Genomic DNA, 16,743 nt, shown 5'->3' on the forward strand with positions numbered 1-16,743 from the left:
CTAACCTTAAATTGTGTACCATATAGTAATCTGTACTAGACACAAGGCCCATACGCACCATACCCACCATACCCAGCTAAGGCTAATGCTGGTTTACACTACATCAGTGACATGAATGAAGGACTACAGGTGTCTTAAGTGGACTAACTCCTACTCTTGTTAAAAAAACGTTCCATGGATATGTGGATATTTATGCAACAAACACAGACATTACTGTGTTATGCAGCATAACCCAGTTAAGACTACGGGACTCAGAACAACTGTGCAAAACTATAAAAATACAGGCAGCACGGAGCGATTTTAAAGGACAAGTTGTCCTTTTTTGACCCAGGATTCTTTTCTAGAAAGCCATTATGTACATATTATTAACACCTATAATTTTTTTTTCCTTTTAAACTATTAGCACAGGGCAGTTATAGTTAACCAGAGTGCAGTTAGAGTTAACAAGAGTACATTTAGAATGAACCTGAGTGCAGTGGTTAACCAGAATGCAGGTAGAGTTAACCAGAGTGCAGTTAGAGTTAACCAGACTACAGTTATAGTTAACCAGAGTGCAGTTAGAGTTAACCTGAGTGCAGCTAGAGTTAACCTGAGTGCAGTTATGGTTAACCCGAATGCAGTTAGAGTTAACCAGAGTGCAGTTAGAGTTAATCAGAGTACAGTTAGACTTAACCCGAGTGCAGATAGAGTTAACCAGACTACAGTTATAGTTAACCAGAGTACAGTTATGGTTAACCAGAATGCAGTTATAGTTATCCAGAGTACAGTTAGAGTTAACCAGAGTGCAGTTATAGTTAACCAGAGTACAGTTAGAGTTAACCAGAGTGCAGTTATAGTTATCCAGAGTACAGGTAGCATTAATCAGATTTGATGACTTGGCTCCCTACTAAAAAGTAGAACCAAACCCATCAAATTCATTTGAACTCAAATACTTGATTATCAGCTTCGTCTCTGAATGCCGCCAAATTCTCTTGCCTGATCCTTAGTTAAAAGGAGAAACAGACAGTGCCCACTGTTACTGATACAACAACACATCCCACGCAGCGTCCCTTTGAGATGAAGGGAACGCCTGTACCCTGAATGTCAAAATTAAGCAGCAGTCAGGTAGTATCATAACATCACAACTTTCATTGAATTCTGTGACTATATTTGAGTTCGGCAGCCCCTGCACATGTGTAGTCATCCTTACCCAAACCCAGCTGTTGGCACACCACTGGGCTGGGTGGAGGGAGTGGGTGGGGTGGGAGGGGGCAGTAGAAGGTCACATGGCTTCACACCAGCTGCCTCACAGAACGAGGACAGAGTCACCAGCGGACAGCGAGAGGACGAGGAATGGTGAGGTAATGAGCTCGCTTACATAATGGATTCTCTGCATGTAGACGGCAGAGCTGGGAGCAGCTTTACTGGGAAAACAGCCTTCTGGTCGAGCTACGCAGTCCCATCCTTTCCCCCATGTTTTGTGGATTCTTAATTTGGAAAGAAATAGCAGGTTGTCTAAAAACAATATTCTCTAGTACTATGATCAGATTTACTCTTCATGACCTGAGTGTGGAGACATCAGTACTTAAGTTCAGTATGAATATAAACACCATGCTTATGCAAGCAAAACATTGACACTTCATATAACTTTCAGCAAAGTTTTGAAAGGAGACATATTTCTGTGCAATTCATTTGGAAAGGATCTAGTAAGCAAATGGCCTTTAATTAAAATAGCAGAAAGATCAAAGCCTGCCCTCTATAGACAGGATGAACCAGCACAGCCATATGTTGGTAGATAAATTATACATAACCATGGTCTGCCTACCCAGATATAAAAAATGTATTTTAAAGGTGCATGTTTCATTATATAAGATGTTTGGATGTTGGGCCTTGTTTTGAGTGGAGGTTGTGGGGTTGTGGGTGGTGGTTGAGGTTGTGGTGGTGGGGATGAGGGTGGAGGTGGTGGGGGTGTTTAGGTATTTTAAAGAGAAAAACATCAAAATGGACAAAAATAACCTTTTCGTTTAAAGCACAAAACACAGAAAACAGACGTATCTCCATGATGTGAAAGCCCGAAGATGCTACGTGGAACATCCATATGTGCACATGGGTCTTAGAGAGGAAACAGCATTCAGGAAGTGCAATACATTCTGCTCAGATCTTCCAGCATTTACAAAAAGGCTGCCAAGTCATTGCAAATCCCAGACAACAGCAACAGTCTTACATGTAACCTCAACCTAAAAAACACTACAAAATGTTCCAAACATCTTCACACATTACATGTGTAATATACAGAGTGAATTGTCAAAAATACTCCTGTCATATACAGTTCATATGACATGAAGGCACAGGCTTAAGGAATTTGTTTTTTCATATTCATCTCCACAGGGCAGAGATCTCATTTCATCTCACACAGACGCATACACACATGTATGTGCGCACACACACACACACACACACACACACACACACACACACACACACACACACACACACAGATTACTCGATGGACAAACAAATATGGGATTATGACTAGTTATAATATATGAGATATGGGGTAGAGTGTGCAGGTCCAGTAAAAAAATGGGTCATTAGCAAATGACATCACGTGGTTTGGGAGTGTATGTTCCCCTTTAGCTTTGGAAAACATCGAAGTCAGTACTCAGATTCCAAAAACATGAAAATTTATCTTAAATATTTATTAATTATAGATTATACCAGGATACATTGTTTTTGGGTGAGTGGTCATAATGTCCATATATGCTATAGTTTTGGTAAGGTGCTAGCAATTGTCCACACCCAGTGAAGCTTGCTCTGACCCTTAAACATCAGCTTTTGCACCTAGTCAAGCTCTAGTCTTAGTTAAACATGAAGGTAAAACCTACCACTCACAGGGTATTGAATGACACCAGTGACCGCTCACTGCCTCTGTGTGTTTGTGTGTGTGTGTGTGTGTGTGTGTGTGTGTGTGTGCTGTTCTGCATTAGACAGCTCTCTCCTCCACTCAGACATCCTCATATCTCAGCGCCACCCACTCCAAACCATGTTTGACAGCTCGTCCTCGGACACAACCTCCCTGCGGCAAGAGGGAATCTCGAGCTTCAACAATTTATTAGCACTGAGATTTTGTTGGCAACACAGTGGCAAGCCGAGGCGACCTGTGCGCACGGCTGGACACATCAAGCTGGCATGCCTCGCAACCTTATTTACGCAACAGTGCCAATGCCAAATATTTACGCCATGTCAATACCAAAAGCCTAAGGAGTCCAGAATGCCCATCAGCAGTGTGGGGACATTGACGGACGCTCAAGCCCGCTGATGCGCTCAAGCCCCTCCCACATCCCCCACCCTCAAGCCTCCAATGTCAAGGTACTACTGGGTATGGATTTAGCCTCAAATCCGCTTAGATGACCCACACTCCTCTGTTGCGCCAACCGCCCGAGACCTGTTTTTAAGCAAAGCTGACTGCACTGGCCAAACTCAAATCATCGTGCTCAAACGTATCACACCGAACCTCGCTGATCTCCAGATTAGAGCATTCATTTGTGGCCACAGCCGACAATGTCAGCATGTAGGAGCATCAGGCCTGGCTCTAAATCACCGTTAAGTACATAAGAGCTGTATGGAGATATAGGGGAGACAAAATCCGAGATGCGTTCCATAATCACTTATGAGTAGCAGGTGCCCTCTTGAAACAATAAGGCTCAACTGATGTGTGCAAATGTCACAAGGATCTTTATGAATTAGGCCTCACTGCATCCCATGGTTAAATAGGGTCTATAATGCAGTGGCGAACTGTCAGGGCCTTAAGGCCTTCTCTGAAGGTCCATTGATCTTGAAAAATATGCTTTATATATGTAATATATATGTTAATATATGTGTGTAATATATGTTAACACTTCACCAATAATTTGTATTTTTCCTCTAAATTGGCTTTCAAATCCACTTTTCGTTCTTGTGCTGGAAGACAAAAATCAACCAATCAGAACATTTCACACTGTTGTTTCTAGGTAAAACAGAGAAAGGACCTCCCCCAGGACCTTCTGTTTATCTGCCACATACCCTTGGTTTAATCAACCAATCATATCATCAAAACTACCTCAATAACACTACACCTCAAATAACCTTATCTCAATAACACTAACTCAATATCTTAATAACATGACCTCAATAACCATATCTCAATATCTTAATAACACTACCTTAATAACAGTTTATTCAAATGTAATCACTAATCAGAGAAACCTAAGCTGTCTTCTTAATAAAGTTACCAGTTTGAAAGATGACAAACTCTGTAAAGCATAAACTAATACTCTGTGCATGCATTAAAGAAGTCAGAAAATTACTGTTTAGAGTAAGTACTGAATAAGTGCATCATTGTTACTCAATATAGTATACTGTAATTACTAGTATTAATTGCATTATTACTAGCATTACACACTTTTTATAAATGAGTCCAAAATCATCGCTTAACGGGGCATTAAAATATCAGTGTAGGAGCCTTCTGGTTATCAAAGTTCATTCCCCCATGGCAGGAAGCCAACACATTCTCTCCTAATCCTGCCTGCCATTCTAGAGCAGTTAACAGCGCAAATGACCACGGCCAATTAGTGACACAGGCCTAATGACGCTGTTTACTCACGCTGCAGATTAGTGGAGACTGAAAAAGTTCCAATAACACCGAACAGGAATTAAATCAGTGGTTTAACCCGAGTTTCCTTCAATTTAGTAAAGTGTAAAAAGTGTAAAGCTGTAGTGGCTGAACTGCTGCAAATGTAAATACTGTATTTTATTGGACGCTGACATGTGGATCAAAGTTCTCGATATTTGGTCACTTTATTTGCGTTGAATGCCTTAATCTGGGATTAATGTATGTTTTTATATATATAAATCTGTTAATGGATTTCCTAGTGTGTCTATGTACATAATCCACTTTCATCTGTGTATGCACGGGCACGTGAGTCTGGTTGTTTGTGTGTGTGTGTGTGTGTGACCTCAATGGCTGATGACAAATATTTAATCGGCAACACAGTGCAGTGTGTGGCAACAACAGTGCTATGCCAGAAGCAAGGGAAGGAGAGAGAGAGATGTGGGGGGGAGAGAGGAGAGAGAGAGGAGAGATGGAGAGAGTGGGAGAGGAGAAGGGGAGAGAGGGAGGGGAGAGATGGAAAGAGAGGGAGAGTGTGTGTGTGTGTGTTTGTGTTTGTGTGTGTGTGTGCAAACAGAATTCAGCTAGCAGCTGTGAATCTGTCACATGTGTGTTTGGTGATGTATTGGGGATAGTGTGCATAAAAAAGATGTGTGTATTTGTTTGTGTGTGTGTGCGTGTGTCTTTCTATGCGTTTCTGTATTGTGGAAAGTAAGGCCATGTGTCAAGGCACATTACTGAACATTACTGTTTAAGAATAATAATATGATTACAAACCCAAAACCTTTTACCCAACACTGATAAATAACTTCATATCCATATTCAAGACTATGTGAAAATGTGGTTAGTATAGGTCAAACACATTTCAAACACACATCACTAATCCAAAATTCAGTTATGTCACTGTATTTTAGAGATTAAATCTTTAGAGGTTTAATCTGCAGAGAGCACATTTTTGTTTATCTGCATTGACAATACTTACGAGCCACAGTTCTGAGGACACCTAGTGGTAAACCCTCGTACTACAACAACCCAAATTGGTCAAGCTTTGTGGTCTGCGCACCAGAGCGTAACAAGCAGGCACATATAGGCCCATTAGAAGTCGTTTAATTGCCAACTGTTCCAGATAATGAATAGACTTTAAATAATGAGTAAAAAAATGGTTGGTTTACACCTGTCAATTTCACTTGTCTCCTATTCCAGTTTTCGCCAAAAACATTATTCAAAATGATTTGCAGCTACTTGTTTGACTTTCATTTATTAAGACTAGAACAACAAGGAGAGCCATAATGTATATTATTATATTATAATATATTTGAGCAATCTGTGACATTTCCACTATTAAAGTGGGGCACTGTTTAGGTGGTCAGAATGCTAGACACATAGGGACCATTAAGACACACTGCAAGCACACATGCACACAAACGTTCATAACTCTTAATGCACTCTTAATTTATAGAATCAAATATTTATAGTTTCTCTGTCTCTAATGTCAGTCCTACATCAGAGACAGAGTTGAATGAAGGCCAGAGTAGTGAGTGTGTGTGGTCGTGTGTGTACTTGTGTCACTGCTAACTTGTGTCTGCTAGCGTCCCGGTCATAGTCTCCTAGGTTACCCAACTCACCTCCTTGTTTTGCCGTATGCCTGGAAGGTTCTGTGTGTTCTGCCTATTTGACTGGATCAGTTCTGCTTGCTGTGTCGACCGTGGGCTGTAATACTGACCCTGTCTCTGGGTATTGTTATTCTCATGGTTTATGTCCGCCCCCATTTTGCTCCACATTACAGTGTGTGTGTGTGTGTGTGTGTGTGTGTGTGTGTGTGAGAAATATTCTTAGTTTCTGTATTTTCCTGTTTCTGTCATTCCAGGCTGCACAGTCGTGTATAAGTGGACAAATGGGGGGATGGGGAGGGTTTCAAAATGCACTGAGGAAACTCCTTTTACAGAGTACACCCCTGTCCCCTGCCAGACAGTGGTATGGTCCACCTGAGGCCAAACACTTCAGAGCAAATCCCTCCTAAAGGTGCTCGGGTCAAAGAGTGGTATGGTCCGCCTGAGGCCAGACACTTCAGAGCAAATACCTCCTAAAGGTGCTCGGGTCAGAGTGTGGTGTGGTCCACCTGAGGCAAAGCACTTCAAAACAAATCCCTCCTAAAAGTGTTTGGGTCATATCGTGTTTATGCTTTGCACCACAGTGCTCTTGAGATGTTCACAAACACGCCGTGGAAACAAAGACCTAAAGGAGCAGTGATATGGCAACCCTTCCCGCCTTTTGGCTCCCTCAGGGTTTCTCACTTCACACACTCAACTCAATAATGTCAGTTAAAGTGTACATGCATTGTTTCAGATGTTGGTAAATCTAATCTTATTGGAATTAGTACATTTAGTGTTTCTGTCCAATCTGTGGCTAATGGTAATTAATATACTGATGGCAGAGTTTCCTCTTAAAAATATTTCTAACACTATAGATTATAATAACCTAAAGGCCATTCCATTATGTGTGAATGTTTGTGTGTGTTTTCCGCTGGGCATGTTCACAAACTAATTCAATGTATAGAAACACACACACACACACACACACACACACAGAAATTACCCACATGTAAAAAGTTGCTTTAATTTCTTTTCAGTATTTTCCTGACTCACCACGGGTTAGATTACTGAAAAAACCTTTCCTTTCCTTCAACACAAACAACATTTTGCTGATGCCCTCCAACACCTCACACCCAGAATCACGTGTTCCTGAACCACCATACACTTTTAGGACAAGGAAGAGGAATGAAAATGACACAGGACATCACACATGCACACAGAAGCAGCACGCCATCCAGCTAACTGTGCCAGAGAAGATGTGTTCATGTGGGTACTTGTGTATGTGTGTGTGTGTAAGGCTGCAAAGGGGCTATGGATTTTTCTGTCATTAATGTTTCATTATTCTAACTCATTTCTCTCTCTCTCTCTCTCTCTCTCTCTCTCTCTCACACACACACACACACACACACACACACACACACACACACACACACACACACACACACACACACACACCCCCACAGGTTATATAGAGTTCACATTGTGGTGGACTGAGCTCCACACAGGTCAATTAAAGTTCACAGCATGTACTGAGTGAGCGTTCCTAAAAGGTGAAATGCAGTGATCACTGATCAGCGATTTGAGTAGTCAGTGATCAGCAATTTGAGTAGTCAGTGATCAGCAATTTGAGTAGTCAGTGATCAGCTATTTGAATGCAGTGATGGCTCTCTTCTGCTTTATCCATCAGCTAAGTTCAGAACCAGGGTTGCAATTACTTACTTTCTGAGGTGTATGCAAACATACTATCGGCGCCCCCTGAACGAAAGTTGTTGAGCCGGGGGGGGGGGGGGGGGGGGGGGGGGGTGGCGAACGTAAGATGGACACAAATTCAGTATTATATCTCATCGATTTGGTGCCCCCTCTAGTGCAGCGCCCCTATGCGTCGCATACGCTGCATGCCCCCTTTTTGCGCCACTGTTCAGAACTCATGGACCAACTCAGATTTGCCTTGAACATACATATTATCATTTATAGAACCTATGGTAATTTAACTTGGGTTTAACCTAGGTTTCTCTATAGTATAGTATTTAAACATATTTCATTTAAATAGCCAGAACCAGTACAACTGGTCCATGGCAGGTCATAAAAAGTCAAAGATAAAAGACCAATATTTTGGAAAAAATCGTGTACACGTGCATTGTCTCTGGGTGGATAGCTCCATGGTACAGATCTGTACTGAGACTGGACACCAGCTCTGCGAACATCTCCACCATTGGAGCTGTGTAGATGGAGAAGATGGAGGCTTGGGCTGACTGGGGTGCTCTACGTCAGGAGTGGGGTCCCAGAGACCCGCAGGAGTGATGTGTGGGACAGATCAGGACATCTGTCCCCTTTTCTCCTTGTCAACGGTGGAGTACTTTTGTTTCCAAACGCCACAATGACATGTTTAGCCAACTTGGGCAATAATCCATACAATAATCCAGTAATCCATACAATAATCCATAATCCATACACATTGAAGCTGGCCTACTTCTCTCAGATCTAGGACTCAGGGATTTCTCGCATGATTTGCTTAATGTGCACCCAGACACACACCCACACATACACACACACACTTTGAGGGTCTGAAATGAAGATCACGTGTTGCCCCAGTTTCGGTCCACAGTGGATAATACCCTGTAAAATGAGATACAGGATGCCTCAAATGTCATGATGACGCTTTCAAGAGCTTTTTCCCAAAAAATTAGAAATGCAGAAATACACATGCAGCTTAAGCCAAAACATTTAGAAACGTTGACTTTGACAGAACCGCCTCAACTTTGCACAGCACTCCTCAGTATTTAAGTGTCGGAGATCACGTTCCGTAGAAACGTGGTAAAACCCGGCTACCCGGCGCTTCCTCTCTCCCCACTGAGTCACATTCAATTTAGACGCTACATGTCCAGAAAAGGCCAGCCAAGCACAAAAGGCCCTCCGACAGCGCGGTGGGGATAGGGACGGCCATCTGCAGAGACCCTGTTCAGACCTAACGTCGCAAAATGAAAAACGGAAAACATGAACTGCCATATTATGTCAATTCAGTTTTGAAATGACACACGTACACAGACATACATATATTTATACACAGACACTATGACCCAAGAACATACTAATGGGACTCACACGAATGCACGCATGTGTCCATGTGCACATATGTCCGTACACACACGCGTGCTGATGTAGTCATATGTGGGTGGGGTTTGGTGGGGGTGGATGAACAGGCTCTCCAGGCAAGGCGTTTGACCTGCTTTTGCATGGCTGCACCCAGCTGTACAAACTCTACAGACACTGGGACACAGAGGAACTGAGACCTGGACCACCCCCCAACTCCCCACCCTGAACACACACACACACACACACACACACACACACACACAAAAGACTCCTTGTGTTTGTTTCTAAATAGAGCATGTTTATTGCATGGGCCCCAAATAAACAGAAGAAACATGGGGCTGGGAGGAACGAGGCATGAATAACCGAATGCAGCTCTTCATGCAGCTGCAAAGTCACCGGGGAAAACGCTCTGTTTCGCTTCGTCAGGTCTGAGTTCAGCTGCAGTGATCTGACACACACCTTAAACATGAGGCCTCGTTCATGTAAGGGGCAACCACAAGGTGGCGCATTGTAAATAACACTTGACTTTATTTCTCTGTATAATCCAGGAGACAGGAGCTTGTAGAAAGAGACTAGATGCACAGTCAAACAGACAGAAGGGTGAGAGAACCCAATACAATGGAACAAAAATGGAACATAAAAAAGTGTGATGAGGGGAGGTGGAGTGTGAGACAGTGATGAGGGGAGGTGGAGTGTGAGACAGTGATGAGGGGGGTGGAGTGTGAGACAGTGATGAGGGGGGTGGAGTGTGAGACAGTGATGAGGGGAGGTGGAGTGTGAGACAGTGATGAGGGGAGGTGGAGTGTGAAACAGTGATGAGGGGGGTGGAGTGTGAGACAGTGATGAGGGGAGGTGGAGTGTGAGACAGTGATGAGGGGAGGTGGAGTGTGAGACAGTGATGAGGGGAGGTGGAGTGTGAGACAGTGATGAGGGGAGGTGGAGTGTGAGACAGTGATGAGGGGAGGTGGAGTGTGAGACAGTGATGAGGGGAGGTGGAGTGTGAGACAGTGATGAGGGGAGGTGGAGTGCGAGACGGTGATGAGGGGAGGTGGAGTGCGAGACGGTGATGGGGGGGGTGGAGTGTGAGACAGTGATGAGGGGGTGGAGTGTGAGACAGTGATGAGGGGGGTGGAGTGTGAGACGGTGATGAGGGGAGGTGGAGTGTGAGACGGTGATGAGGGGGTGGAGTGTGAGACAGTGATGAGGGGAGGTGGAGTGTGAGACAGTGATGAGGGGGGCGGAGTGTGAGACAGTGATGAGGGGAGGTGGAGTGTGAGACAGTGATGAGGGGGGCGGAGTGTGAGACGGTGATGAGGGGGGCGGAGTGTGAGACAGTGATGAGGGGAGGTGGAGTGTGAGACAGTGATGAGGGGAGGTGGAGTGTGAGACAGTGATGAGGGGAGGTGGAGTGCGAGACAGTGATGAGGGGGGGTGGAGTGTGAGACGGTGATGAGGGGGTGGAGTGTGAGACAGTGATGAGGGGAGGTGGAGTGTGAGACAGTGATGAGGGGAGGTGGAGTGTGAGACAGTGATGAGGGGGGCGGAGTGTGAGACGGTGATGAGGGGGGCGGAGTGTGAGACGGTGATGAGGGGAGGTGGAGTGTGAGACGGTGATGAGGGGGGGTGGAGTGTGAGACGGTGATGAGGGGGGGCGGAGTGTGAGACGGTGATGAGGGGAGGTGGAGTGTGAGACAGTGATGAGGGGGTGGAGTGTGAGACAGTGATGAGGGGAGGTGGAGTGTGAGACAGTGATGAGGGGAGGTGGAGTGTGAGACAGTGATGAGGGGAGGTGGAGTGTGAGACAGTGATGAGGGGGGCGGAGTGTGAGACAGTGATGAGGGGGGTGGAGTGTGAGACAGTGATGAGGGGGGGTGGAGTGTGAGACGGTGATGAGGGGGGGGCGGAGTGTGAGACAGTGATGAGGGGAGGTGGAGTGTGAGACAGTGATGAGGGGAGGTGGAGTGTGAGACAGTGATGAGGGGGGGTGGAGTGTGAGACAGTGATGAGGGGGGTGGAGTGTGAGACAGTGATGAGGGGAGGTGGAGTGTGAGACAGTGATGAGGGGAGGTGGAGTGTGAGACAGTGATGAGGGGGGGTGGAGTGTGAGACAGTGATGAGGGGGGGTGGAGTGTGAGACGGTGATGAGGGGGGGGCGGAGTGTGAGACAGTGATGAGGGGAGGTGGAGTGTGAGACAGTGATGAGGGGAGGTGGAGTGTGAGACAGTGATGAGGGGAGGTGGAGTGTGAGACAGTGATGAGGGGGGGTGGAGTGTGAGACAGTGATGAGGGGGGTGGAGTGTGAGACGGTGATGAGGGGGTGGAGTGTGAGACAGTGATGAGGGGAGGTGGAGTGTGAGACAGTGATGAGGGGGGGCAGAGTGTGAGACAGTGATGAGGGGGGGGTGGAGTGTGAGACAGTGATGAGGGGAGGTGGAGTGTGAGACAGTGATGAGGGGAGGTGGAGTGTGAGACAGTGATGAGGGGGGGTGGAGTGTGAGACAGTGATGAGGGGGGTGGAGTGTGAGACGGTGATGAGGGGGTGGAGTGTGAGACAGTGATGAGGGGAGGTGGAGTGTGAGACAGTGATGAGGGGGGGCAGAGTGTGAGACAGTGATGAGGGGGGGGTGGAGTGTGAGACAGTGATGAGGGGAGGTGGAGTGTGAGACGGTGATGAGGGGAGGTGGAGTGTGAGACAGTGATGAGGGGGGTGGAGTGTGAGACAGTGATGAGGGGGGGTGGAGTGTGAGACAGTGATGAGGGGAGGTGGAGTGTGAGACGGTGATGAGGGGAGGTGGAGTGTGAGACAGTGATGAGGGGGGCGGAGTGTGAGACAGTGATGAGGGGAGGTGGAGTGTGAGACGGTGATGAGGGGAGGTGGAGTGTGAGACAGTGATGAGGGGGGTGGAGTGTGAGACAGTGATGAGGGGAGGTGGAGTGTGAGACAGTGATGAGGGGAGGTGGAGTGTGAGACAGTGATGAGGGGGGTGGAGTGTGAGACAGTGATGAGGGGGGGTGGAGTGTGAGACAGTGATGAGGGGAGGTGGAGTGTGAGACGGTGATGAGGGGAGGTGGAGTGTGAGACAGTGATGAGGGGGGCGGAGTGTGAGACAGTGATGAGGGGAGGTGGAGTGTGAGACGGTGATGAGGGGAGGTGGAGTGTGAGACAGTGATGAGGGGGGTGGAGTGTGAGACAGTGATGAGGGGGGTGGAGTGTGAGACAGTGATGAGGGGGGGTGGAGTGTGAGACAGTGATGAGGGGAGGCGGAGTGTGAGACAGTGATGAGGGGAGGTGGAGTGTGAGACGGTGATGAGGGGAGGTGGAGTGTGAGACAGTGATGAGGGGGGCGGAGTGTGAGACAGTGATGAGGGGGGTGGAGTGTGAGACAGTGATGAGGGGGGTGGAGTGTGAGACAGTGATGAGGGGGGGTGGAGTGTGAGACAGTGATGAGGGGAGGCAGAGTGTGAGACAGTGATGAGGGGAGGTGGAGTGTGAGACAGTGATGAGGGGGGCGGAGTGTGAGACAGTGATGAGGGGAGGTGGAGTGTGAGACAGTGATGAGGGGGTGGAGTGTGAGACAGTGATGAGGGGGTGGAGTGTGAGACAGTGATGAGGGGGGTGGAGTGTGAGACAGTGATGAGGGGAGGTGGAGTGTGAGACAGTGATGAGGGGGTGGAGTGTGAGACAGTGATGAGGGGAGGTGGAGTGTGAGACAGTGATGAGGGGGTGGAGTGTGAGACAGTGATGAGGGGGGTGGCGTTTGAGACAGTGATGAGGGGAGGTGGAGTGTGAGACAGTGATGAGGGGAGGTGGAGTGTGAGACAGTGATGAGGGGAGGTGGAGTATGAGACAGTGATGAGGGGAGGTGGAGTGTGAGACAGTGATGAGGGGAGGTGGAGTGTGAAACAGTGATGAGGGGGTGGAGTGTGAGACAGTGATGAGGGGGAGTGGAGTGTGAAACAGTGATGAGGGGGGGCAGAGTGGTGGTGGGGGTTAGTAGTCAAAGGAAGGGCTGACCCTTCCATTAGGCAATATAAGCAAATGCTAGGGGCGTCGTCTGTCCAGGGGGGCGCTCGCGTGCATGCGTTCTTTTTTTTTTTTTTTTACAAATGAACAATTAATAAATGTGAAAACAAGCAAAGTCCACATAACCTTCATTTCAATGTTTAATAATATTAGTCAAATTAATAGTTATAATAGCAACACACGACACCTATCACCTTCTATCATCTCTTTTGTATTTTTGTATTTGACAAAAGCTACAATTAAAGTGGTAACTGAGTCGGGACTTCTATAGCACATGCTGAATTGTAATTGAAGGGTGCTTAGTTTTAATATAAGAATGCATGTTTGATGTGTTTCCATCTTTGGCGGATAATTTTTGTAAGCAGATCTTACAAAGTATAGATTTGGCACATTGTGTCATGTCACTTGGTTAATATACTGCCACAATTTTACAATACTGTCATCATACTGCCCAATCCTGCCCCAGGGCATTAGCAGAAATTGCACTACTGTTGGGACAAGGAGGAGGAGGAGAGGGGCGAAGAGGGTTCTGAAGCTGAAGGAGAGGAGGCAGAGCAGGAAGGTGGAGGTTAGAGTTGATACGTTGAATGTGGGCTCTATGACAGGTAAAGGGAGAGAGCTAGCTGATGCGATGGAGAGGAGGAAGATAGATATACTGTGTGTACAGGAGACCAAGTGGAAGGGGAGGAAGGCCAGGAGCATTCATGGTGGCTTCAAATTCTTCTATCATGGTGTAGACAGGAAGAGAAATGGAGTAGGGGTAATCCTGAAGGATGAGTTTAGTAAGAGTGTAGTGGAGGTAAAGTGAGTAAGTGACAGGGTGATCTGTGCAAAGTTAGAGATTGATGGGGTGATGATGAATGTCATCAGTGCTTATGCTCCTCAGTGCTTATGCTTATGTGGAGGAGAAAGAAGAATTCTGGAGAGAGTTAGATAATGAAGTTGTTTTGCAGGTTCCTTAAGAAAAGAGAGTGGTTATTGGAGCAGATTTAAATGGATATGTTGGTGGAGGGAACAGTGGTGATGAGGAGGTGTTGAGTAGATATGGTGTTAATGAAAGGAATACAGAAGGACAAATGGTGGTAGATTTTGCTAAAAGGATAAAGATGGCTGTAGTTAACACTTACTTTAAGAAAAAGGAAGAGCACAGGGTAACATAAGAGTGGGGGAGGATGCACACAGGTCGACTATATCCTCTGTAGGAGACGAAACCTGAAAGAGGCTAATGATTGCAAGGTGTTACCAGGGGAGAGTGTAGCTAAACAGCATAGGATGGTGATATGTAGGATGGTTTTGGAGGTGAAGAAGAGGAAGAGAGTGAGAGCGGAACCTAAGATCAGGTGGTGGAAGTTAAAGGATGAGGACTGTGGTGTAAAATTCAGGGATGAGGTGAGGCAGGTACTGAGTATCGGTGGTGGTGTTCTGGATACCTGGGATGAGACTTCAAATGCAGTGAGGGATGTGGCTAGGAAGGTACTTGGTGTGACCTCAGGACAGAGGAAGATAGATAAGGAGTCATGGTGGTGGAATGAGGAAGTTCAGGAAAGTTTGAGAGGAAAGCGGTTGGCTAAAAAGAATTGGGATTTTCAGCGAGATGAAGAAAGTAGACAGAGGTACAAGGAGATGTGTCTTAAGGCAAAGAGAGCAGTGGCAGAAACTAAAGAGAAGGCATATAGCAAGCTGTATGAGAAGTTGGACACTAAGGAAGAAGAAAAGGGTCTGTATAGATTGGGCAGACAGAGAAACCGTGATGGGCAGGATGTGCAGCAGGTTAGGATGATAAAGGATAAAGATGGAAATGTGTTGTTTGGTGAGGAGAGTGTCTTGAGAAGGTGGAAGGAGTATTTTGAGGAACTGATGAATCAAGAGAATGAAAGGGAAAGAAGGTTAGAAGAGGTAGAAGTTGTGAATCAGGAAGTGCCCCAGGTGAGCAAGGAGGAAGTAAGGGCTACAATTTGGAGAATGAAGTGTGGTAAGGCAGTTGGACCGGATGATATTCCAGTGTAGGCATGGAAATGTTTGAGATAAACAGTGGAGTTTAACAGTAATTACAGGGGAATAAAGTTGATCAGTCACAGCCTGATAATCTGGCAAAGAGTAGTGAAAGCTAGGCTTAGAGGAGAGGTAGAGATCTGTGAGCAGCAGTATGGTTTCATGTCAGCTATACAGTGGGTTGCAAAAGTATTCATACCCCTTGAACTTTTCCATATTTTGTCACATTACAACCACAAACATAAATATATTTCACTGGAATTTAATGTGAAAGACCAACACAAAGTGGTATACAATTGTGAAGTGGAAGGAAAATTATACATGAATCAAAACATTTTTTACAAATAAAAAACTAATAAGTGCGACGTGCAAAAGTATTCAGCCCCATTTTCCCTGAGTGCAACCAATTGCATTCAGAAGTTGCCTGATGACTGCTAATGACTCAAAAGGGTCCACCTGTGTGTAATCTAATCTCAGTACAGCTGCTCCGTGACGGCCTCAGATGTTGGTTAAGAGAATATTGGGGAGCAAACAGCATCATGAAGTCCAAAGAACACACCAGACAGGTTAGGAATATGGTTTTGGTGAAGTTTAAAGCAGGCTTAGGTTATAAAAAGATTTCCCAAGCTTTGAACATCTCACGGAGCACTGTTCAATCCATCATCCGGAAATGGAAAGAGTATGGCACCACAGTAAACCTGCCAAGACAAGGCCGTCCACCTAAACTTACAGGCCGAACAAGGAGATCACTGATCAGAGAGGCAGCCAAGAGGCCCATGGTGACTCTGGATGAAATGCAGAGAGCCACAGCTCAGGTGAGGGAAACTGTCCACAGGACAACAATTAGTCGTGCACTACACAAATGTGGTCTTTATGGAAGAGTGGCAAGGAGAAAGCCATTGTTAAAAGAAAACCATAAGAAGTCCCGTTTGCAGTTTGCCAGAAGCCATGTTGAGGACACAGCAAACATGTGGAAGAAGGTGCTTTGGTCAGACGAGACCAAAATTGAACTTTTTGGCCACAATGCAAAACGCTATGTGTGGCGGAGAAATAACACTGCACATCACTCTGAAAACACCATCCCCACTGTCAAATATGGTGGTGGCAGCATCATGCTCTGGGGGTGCTTCTCTTCAGCAGGGACCGGGAAGTTGGTCAAAGTTGATGGGAAGATGGATGGAGCCAAATACAGGGCAATCTTGGAAGAAAACCTGTTGGAGTCAGCAAAAGATTTGAGACTGGGGCGGAGGTTCACCTTCCAGCAGGACAACGACCCTAAACATAAAGCCTGAGCTACAATGGAGTGGTTTTAAAAAAAGAATATTCATGTGTTAGAATGGCCCAATCAAAGTCCAGACCTAAACCCAATTGAGAATTTGTGGCAAGATCTCAAAACTGCTGTTCACAAACGCTCT

The 16,743-nt window shown here is 46.0% G+C and overlaps 1 long non-coding RNA gene across 2 annotated transcripts in view; it reads right to left on the reverse strand.

Annotated features, from left to right (window-relative positions):
• Positions 1 to 16,743, reverse strand: part of LOC143528040 (uncharacterized) — an 80,697-nt gene that overhangs the window by 7,565 nt on the left and 56,389 nt on the right. Inside the window, exon 3 of one of the 2 annotated variants that reach the window (XR_013134346.1) lies at positions 1,358 to 1,466. The exons of the other annotated variant lie outside the window; for it this stretch is intronic. This is a non-coding gene — a long non-coding RNA (uncharacterized LOC143528040). The remainder of the gene's footprint in view (positions 1 to 1,357; positions 1,467 to 16,743) is intronic. 2 annotated transcript variants of the gene reach the window in all.

This window comes from Brachyhypopomus gauderio, chromosome 12 (assembly GCF_052324685.1).
Source record: "Brachyhypopomus gauderio isolate BG-103 chromosome 12, BGAUD_0.2, whole genome shotgun sequence".
Taxonomy (NCBI): domain Eukaryota; kingdom Metazoa; phylum Chordata; class Actinopteri; order Gymnotiformes; family Hypopomidae; genus Brachyhypopomus; species Brachyhypopomus gauderio.